General features: G+C 33.3%; 1 pseudogene; it reads left to right on the top strand.

Moving 5' to 3' along the window:
• Positions 1-5,949: 5,949 nt before the first annotated feature.
• Positions 5,950-9,008, top strand: LOC120203193 (annotated as a pseudogene).
• Positions 9,009-9,229: the final 221 nt, after the last annotated feature.

The raw sequence follows: 9,229 nt of genomic DNA on the forward strand, positions 1-9,229 counted from the left end.
CTGATTTAGTTGATTTTTTTATTTAGAAGAAGATAAAATTTCAGATAAAGATAAAAAGATAAGAATAAAATAATAAAATAATAAATAAATTATAAAAGGGAGAGTTTTTAAATTGTTTAAAGAAATAAAATGAGATAAAGATTAAATAAACAAATAAATAAATAAAATAAATTGAGATAAAGAAAACTTATGATAAAAACGACCTCCGGCTTCAGCTTTGCCTCAAATTCCTCGGATCATCGAAATAGATCTTTACTTCAAGATTCACGTCGACTACTTGTCTACAAGGACAAATCTTTGCAACTATGCTTTGTATACCGAATATCCAAGTGCATTCTTTAATTTCGGTTTGTGAGTTGATCTAAGCAACAACAATGTTGTAGATCTAAAAACGTTGAAGTTCGAAAAGCTACTGACTCGGATTATGTTGTTTCAACAATAACTAATTCTGATCTCATTTTCCTCTTAGCAAACAATTTTGCTAAGTGTGTTCACAGGAAGTTGAATGTGCTTCAATAAGCTGATCCTTCCTCCCACGTTAGCCATAACAACATCCAGACCAACGACGACTTTTGGTTTTGAAAATCGTATTGATTTGAAAATAGGCCCAAAAAACTGAGAGAGATATCCGAAGTGATTTAAGTGCCTTACAATTCTCACGTTTGGAATTGATCATTGGCTTTAGCCTTCGGCTTAAAAGAAAATTAGCTAAGCATGACCAAAGTCATACTTAGCATATTTGAAAACAAAACTTTAAAATAAAATAAAAAGATTTTGAAAACTTGAAAGGAAATAAAAGAGAGAATTTTATAAAGCTAGAGAGAAAAAGAAGAGTAAATTCTCAGTTGTGAGAGATATGTTTCTAAGCTTATCCTAGAGTGTATTTATAGCCTTCAAAATCCTAAAAACAAGATAAAGATAATCCTAAAATAAAGAAAATAAATCCTAATTAAAATACTTAAAACTATTTAAACTAAAATACCTAAAACAAAGATAAGATAAAATATAATATTTAAAATAATATCCTAAAACATGAGTTTAATTCAAATCCGAATTACAGAGACGAGCGGCTGATCCATTCGTTCTTCTAGAAGCGCTGATTCTAGAAGGTGTTGATGTCATCGCCACGTCATATGCTTCATGTCTAAAGTCATACCCACTAATCCAGCTTTGATTTCAAAAATAAAAAAACTGCAGAATTTTATCCTTTTAGTGTAATTTCTAGAATCTAGTGTTCTTCACAGAAAATGAATCAAAACGAACAATTAAGCCACAAAAACCAATGATTAAGGAGAAATTTAAAAGCAAAATATTAACCAAATAAAGCACTTATCAAATTCTCCCTCACTTATTCAATGCTTGTCCTCAAACATTTATCAATTAACACATTAAAATCACAAGTTGCCATCTTCAATTTCAATTTATTCCTCAAACTTCCAATCGAACTAAGTCCATGACAATTGCCGAATTCAAGTTACCATCAAAGAATCTTGACCTAGGGAAAGATACTTAACTTCTCGTACAGTCTAGCATGTTGAGGCTAAACTTTTTGTTGAGGGCTGAAATTTTAAAACCACATGATTGTCCTAATTTTTACTTTGTCGTGACACTTAATGTTTTTACCGTTTGTTATCCATTGCTTGAGGACAAGTAATAACTTAAGTTTGGGGGTGTGATAACTCCGTAAAAGACCATGTTCTGGGTCTTTTTACTTAGGTTATTGTTTGCCTAAAAGCCATTTGTCATAGCATTTTAGTTGCATATAGTTGCATGTAGTAAACATTTGCATGTGGTGGATAAGTTTTGCTTAGGCAAACTTTATTTAGTTCAACTGATGTTGCTTTAGAGGAAGGTTGTTGGTTGGTTGTGTTGATGCAGGAAATGACGAAGGAGGAATTTATTTACCGAGATAGAGCAATTCTCCAGGGCTAGAGGAACACAAGAAAACGACAGTGAGGAACAAATTTTCTTGCCAATGCAAGATTTATCTTTCAAGTCTGACGTGGCTCAACAAAACTGTTGACATCACTTGCTCAACTTCATCCTCACGTGCAATCATGCCCTCATCAAGGAAATTTAACACTGCCAGCTGCTATGTCATTTATAAAAACGAGTATGTCAACGAGGGTATTTAGGAAATTTCCAAGGGCACTAAACCCTATAAATTTCCATTATAAATACCCCATCATATCTTTTCAAAAGGCGATGCAATCAAGGAGAAAATATACCCTAGGCTTGGAGTAAGCGGCTGCAGCACCTTACTTTCCACCGTTCCCACTCGACCGTCCTTGGTGCCCTCCATAGTTGGCCGTTATTGGAGTAGCGGTCAGGCCCTCGAGATAGACCTGATCGCTGGAGCAGACGTTGCGGTGGTCAGAATGTCACGAAAAAGCTCTTATTTTGGAACTGTTTTACTTGGTGTTGGTTATTGTTTTGTTGAACATTATTTGCTTGTTAATAATGATGCAGTTTGTTTTACGCTAAGTGTTGTTTTGTTCAATGTTTAAATATATTGCCTTGACACTGTAAAATATTTTGAGAGATTTTCTGGTGCCTTGGTAAAACATTCCTAGACTTTGTAAGAACTTTCGAGAGATTGCAATTTTCCTAGGAATAAATGCCTAATATCGAGAAATTTAGGGTAAATCTACGTGAACAATGAAACTAATTCGGGATGGTGAGATTCTAATCTGCCTTAGAGATAAGAAAAGGGTTTCATTTGGCTAAAATGGGTAAATACTGGAGTAAGATAGGCAAAGAATACAGTTTACGCTGAGGGGTATTGCCACAGCAACAGTTTGACAAACCAAGGGTTGTAGCTCACGCCGAGTAGTATTATCGTAGCAACCATCCTAGAATACTCTAGTAATCCTGTCAGGCATCCTAAGCATAGCGCACTAAACCATTCTTAGCGTGAAATAACTTCTCACCTTAGCAAAACCAACCTAAGTGCTCCGTAAGAAGTCTGATTTTATGAGGTTTTTCTAAATATATTGAACTCAACATTTTTATTTGCTTCGACAACTTTTATTTGTTTACTTTTCCATAATTTTCTTGCCTCGACCAAACTTTTCTGCACACCATATTTTACATTAATTCTTGCCTCGGTAATACTTTTCCATCTATTTAAACAATTTGCTCCCGTTTACTTTTCTCTTTGACAAGAAATATAGGACTAGCTTGTGACACCTAGTTCTAGTTGTAGCAAAACATCAAAAATTTCCACTAATCCCTGTGGAGACGATACTCAACTTACTACTATATTACTTGCATCGATTGTATACACTTCCACAGATTTGCTTGCCTTAGCATATACATTTACAAGCGATCAATTCCCATGGGTTAGAAATGATATTCGGAAGGTTTTACAAGTCTTAGAAATTTTTTGGGCTAATGTGTAATTTTTCAAAAGTTGAGGGACTTATTTAACAATTTTGAAAAGCTATGGGTTGAATGTGTAAATATTCAATAGATGATGTACATTGCTGGAAGTTATTGTTTGAGGACTGAATTTGAAGTTAGAATGTAAAATTTAGCTATTTTGGAAAGTTGGGAAAGTTTAAGTACAAAATGGTAAATATTGGAAAAGTTAGTGACTTACCTGTCTAATTTACTAGTGTCGGAGGTGTTTTACCTATCTAATTTGCAACTTCCATAATTCACATCCGAGAAAGCATGCAAGCTAAAGTTAGAGTCTCTAGGATACCAAAGTCTTACACTATGAGTGTCTCTAAGGTATCTAAAGATTCTCTTAATGCTTGTAAATGTGATTCCTTAGGACATGATTGAAATCTAACACATAAGCAAACACTAAACATAATGTCCTATCTACTTGCAGTAAGATAAAGCAATGATCCAATCATGGACCTATAAAGTTTAACATATACACACTTACCTTCTTCATCCTTGTCAAGCTTTGTAGATGAGCTCATAGGAGTTGCTTGGGGTTTCACATCCTCCAGCCCAAACTTCTTGAGCATATCTTCAATGTACTTAGTTTGATTGATGAAGATGTCATCTTTCATTTGCTTGATTTTGAGTCCCAAGAAGAAAGAGAGCTCCTCCTTCGTGCTCATCTCAAACTCACTTTGCATTAACTTAGCAAATTCTTGGCAAAGAATATCCTTAGTAGATCCAAAAGTAATATCATCAACATAAACTTGAAATACTAACAAATCTTTACCTTTACATTTTATAAATAAAGTAGTGTCAACCTTCCCTTTTGAAAAACAATTTTCAACAAGAAAATTTGGCAATCTTTCATACCAAGCTTGTTTTAAACCATATAGAGCTTTTGTCAATTTAAAACGTGATTTGGAAATTTTGAATCCTCAAAACAAGGAGGTTGTTCCATATACACTTCTTCTTTTATAAAACCATTTAGAAAAAACACTTTTAACATCCATTTGATATAAAGTAAAACCATGATAACATGCAAATGCTAATAACATTCTAATTGCCTCCGTTCTAGCTACGGGAACAAAAGTTTCATCAAAATCTATTCCTTCTTCTTTGATCTAATTATTTCCTAAATACTCATTTAGTACCTATAGTAGATTTGTCACTATGTCTTTCAACCAATGTCCAAACTTGACTCCTCTCAAATTCATCATTTAATGTTTATTTTATGTTCTTAGGCTCTATGCTTGATATAAATGTAACATAATTATATGAAAATCTAATTTTGAATTCCTTTTGATTTCTTGATGATACAACATCTTTTTCCAAATTTCAACGGTGGGAAGTGAAGAAGGAGGAATCAAGTTGTATGTCTTGATTTTATGTTTATCGATGGTAGATATTATATATCAAAGTGATTTTATGAATTTTGAGTTTAAATTTAAATTTTAAAGTGATTTAGGTAAAATCTAAACTGATAGAGTAGTAGAAGACAACGAGATAAATTTTTTGATATCTTGAGCTTAGTTTTGAAAAGCATGCCTAGGCACACCTAAGGCATCGTGCGTAGCTGGACGCTGAGAAAATCGTCTATGAAGAGGTGAACGTAACGTAGAACGAAAAGCATGACTAGGCACGCCTAAGACATATTTATGGGTTAGGCTTAAGGTTAAAGAGACACGTGGCTGCTAACCTTTTGAGACTCTTCCAGACATAATGAGACATGTGGCTGCTAAATTTTTAAGGCTCTTATAGGCATATTTGTGGGTATGTTTAAGGTTGTTAGTTTTGTTTAGTGTTTATTTAAGCTGAAAAGAATAATAAAATATATAAAATAAGAAAAATAAAAAATATTAAAATTTTAACAGTAAACATATTAGTTATATTGTTAAAAGTTTACTTATGTAAACCAATTTAATTAAATCTTGGTTAAATTTATGAACCTATAATTCATTGAAAAATCATATTCTTTGAACATTAAAATTTCAGCAATTTGCTTACTGCTCCCTAATGTAATACTGTAATAGTACACAATATATTTTCTTATTTGCTAATGAATATTGAATATATTGATATTTTAGTATCTATAATTTGATTATAATGTTGTTTTGAGTATAAACTATGTTATATAAATAATTTATAGAATTTTTAATGTAAAAATGTGCCTCCTCTACGTAAGGCGTGTGTCTTCGTCCTGTACCTTGTGCCTAGACTTCAAGAGTCTTTTGCGCCTCTTAAAATTAAGGTGTGATCAGACAAGATGTTGAAGAACGATAATTGTACCACCAATGTAAATTATAAAACTTTTATCTTTGGAGAAAAAAATAAAAGAAAAAAGAGAAAATAGTGTAAATGACACATAAAAAAACACATTACTGACATATCACCCTTAGCTCATGTTTTAACACTCGAGTGATCAATAAAGGATCAAATTAAAAGTTGAATGAATAAATTGAATGAAACTTTAATGACCAAAATAGATAGATAAAAAAGTTAAATAGTAAAATTTGTAATTTACCCAAGTTATTATTCAAAATGTCATTTTTCTCGGACGTCTCCTTTTAAGAGCTTTATTCTCGTCTTTGTATCTCCTCTGCCCGTTTTCGGCGACTAAGAAACAAACGGACAATATCCCAGGACAGGAGGATCTCTCAGGTACAGTTTACTCTCTCTCCAATTTCCTCTTTCATTTCCTTTTTTTTTCCCCATCTGGTTTTTCCTCAATTTTTAAAATTCTGGGGGGTTTGTTTTGTCAGAGACAAAAGCGATCTGACTTGAAAATTTTATTTTCTTTATTTCTTTTTGGTTTGTTTTAGGGTTTAGGTGATGGCTTCGAAGCGGATCTTGAAGGAGCTCAAGGATCTCCAGAAAGACCCTCCTACCTCTTGCAGCGCAGGTTCAGTTTTATACTTTTCTCTATTTCATATCTCGATTTGTTTATTGTTTGTTGTTTTTCTCATCTCCCTTTTTATATTATTTAGATTTGGTTAGACGAGACTTTTATTTTTATGAGAAATGATTAGAATTTTTGTAGGTATCCGCCTTTTGTTTTTCAAATTATGACATGATATGAATCATTATTGCTGCATAATTGAATTTAAACTGTATATAACAAATGTATACTGTTATTTATATTTTCATTTTGATCATGATGATGTCATTGGAATCTAATTACAGTTTATTTCTTTGTTTTTTTTTTCTTCATTTTTCAAGTGTTAGATTTATATCGTTTTATTTTTATTGATTCAAGATTGTTAAGACCTTTTTCTCAATTTTTTATTCCATGTCTTATTGTTTGCTATTCATGTCTGTTTGTTAAATTGTTATTTGGTTATACGAAATTGTTCTTCTATAGGTGAAGTTGTAAGGAAATGATTTGCATACTCAATGCTTTGACTATAGGAACTCTTCATATCTGTTATACGTGCTCAAATTGTTTAGGAATGCAACATCTTACAATTTCTTGATAATAGAAAGGATGGAATTTATGAAAAGGTTTTGGTAAGGTTTCTTGCAGATTGTTTATCTAACCGTTGGCTTTTAATTATTTCTGTTATTGAACTAAGGTCCTGTTGCTGAAGACATGTTTCATTGGCAAGCAACTATTATGGGTCCTCCTGACAGTCCATATGCCGGTGGAGTGTTTCTAGTCACCATTCATTTCCCTCCGGACTATCCATTTAAACCGCCTAAGGTAAATAAATTGAATTCCTTAACCAAACTAAGTCGCATTATTTCCTGCCTTTCAATCCCATATCTAATTATTTGGTTTCCTATCGTCATATATTCAATTTCAGTCCACCCACTTGTTACTATATGTTTCAGTTCGGATGCTTAACATTGTATCAGATCTCATATTTATTTCGTTGTTCTTCCTACATGGCCCCATGGGAGGTTGTCTATTGGTTTGGCCCGGTTGAGCTACACATTGGGGGGGGGGGTTAAGTGACATTATCCTCATGTCCCTCCACCTATTACCAATTGGTTTTAAGTTGGATGCCTAGCATTAACTTCTTGACTATATAGTTGGCTGTAATTGGTTGTCTTTTCTATTTAAAATCATGCCTCTATGTCTCTTAAAGTCTTAAGTGTCTTGAAGAAAACTGCACAGCATATTCCGCAACTTTATGTCAACAATCTATTTATCTGTTAACCATCTATGCAACTTCTATAGACATGATTGTCATCTTCTCAGAAATTCAATACATCTGTTATTGTGGCGCGGACAATGTAGTGAATGTTCATACTTTCCCCTGATTTACATATCAACATTTGGAGGGATATGTGTATGTGGCTTAAACATTTAAATCCTTCATGTTATATGGCTAATTCCTTGTTGTAGATAATATGACCAAGGTGTCTCTGCCAGAGAAGTGGCTTGTGCAAACATTACTCAGCAATGAAATGAGTAAATGCTAATCCAACTTGATTGCCTTTTAGCCTTAGTTTGTTCTGGAGCACAAATTCTTTTCTCCATGGGGCATGTATGCATGCACAGTGGCGCATGCACATGCATACCAGGTGTCTAATGATTTAGTTTAAACATTCCAGAGCCAAAATTTACCTGATCTAATGTTTATTTTACTTGTCAGGTAAGAGCTCTCTCTTTTACATGCACATGGATATATTATTTTAGTTATGGCTCCTCACGTTTGCTGTATACTTTTTAAACTAATAGTGTTGGTGGTGGATGCTATTTGAATTTATTTACAATTTTGTAATACAATGATGTTGCTCATTCACTAAAGATAGAATATCATCAAATTTGTTGAAACCAATTAGCAGTTGCTTCTCAATGAGGAGCCAGACTGCAAATTCTTATTATAACAGGGTAAAACATAGGATGAAATTATTCCATGCTTTTTTGACCTTGATGGCCTTAGTAGTTGACCGGTGATCAGCAAGTTTCCTTATTTTTAACCTTTTGTTTTTTATTCCTTTCAGGTTGCATTCAGGACAAAAGTTTTCATCCTAATATTAACAGCAACGGTAGCATTTGCCTCGATATTTTGAAGGAGCAGTGGAGCCCTGCCCTCACCATATCCAAGGTTAGTTCAACACTCCAATCGGCCCTCAGGTATCAACGTCTTTTATGTGATTATACATCTCCATGTTTTTCTATCTATCAAACCATTCTTCATAAATATAAAGCCTTTAAAAACAAATGTATCCTTTTAAAATGGAAGTCTATGGCAAGCCTTTAGAACTTTGCATTTCATCTTCTGGCCCAAGTTGTTTTGCACCGTCGATCCTTGTTATTTTTCTATCCGGTGTAGATCATATAGTTATCATGAAGCTTTTGCTTGCCTTGGTTTACTGGTACTAGGATTTGGGATATGTTCTTATTTTTATGTTTGATTCTAGGTGTTGCTATCAATCTGCTCTCTGTTGACGGATCCAAATCCTGATGACCCATTGGTGCCGGAGATTGCCCACATGTACAAGACGGACAAGAGCAAGTACGAGACAACTGCTCGGAGCTGGACCCAGAAGTATGCTATGGGTTAATATGATATGTTGCGTGTAAAAAAGGAGGGCTTCATCCCCAATGACTTTGGTCTTCAAATTAATATGTATGAATCAAATATGCGTGATATGTCTCCTTTTCATCCCCAATGACTTTGGTCTTGTATGCAAATTATCTTTGAAACTTAAAATTATTTTTCTTTTTCTAGGTCTATTTTATGGATTTGTCATTTCTGTAATCGCTAAAAAAACCCATTAATTAGTCTAAAATATGATGTGTCGTTGTGAATTTAATTAGAAAAACTATATTTAATCGGTGAATAGATTAAAAAATCATCGGGTAAAATTATCATACAATGATTTC

Source organism: Hibiscus syriacus, unplaced genomic scaffold, assembly GCF_006381635.1.
Source record: "Hibiscus syriacus cultivar Baekdansim isolate YM2019G1 unplaced genomic scaffold, ASM638163v2 tig00009217_pilon, whole genome shotgun sequence".
NCBI lineage: Eukaryota > Viridiplantae > Streptophyta > Magnoliopsida > Malvales > Malvaceae > Hibiscus > Hibiscus syriacus.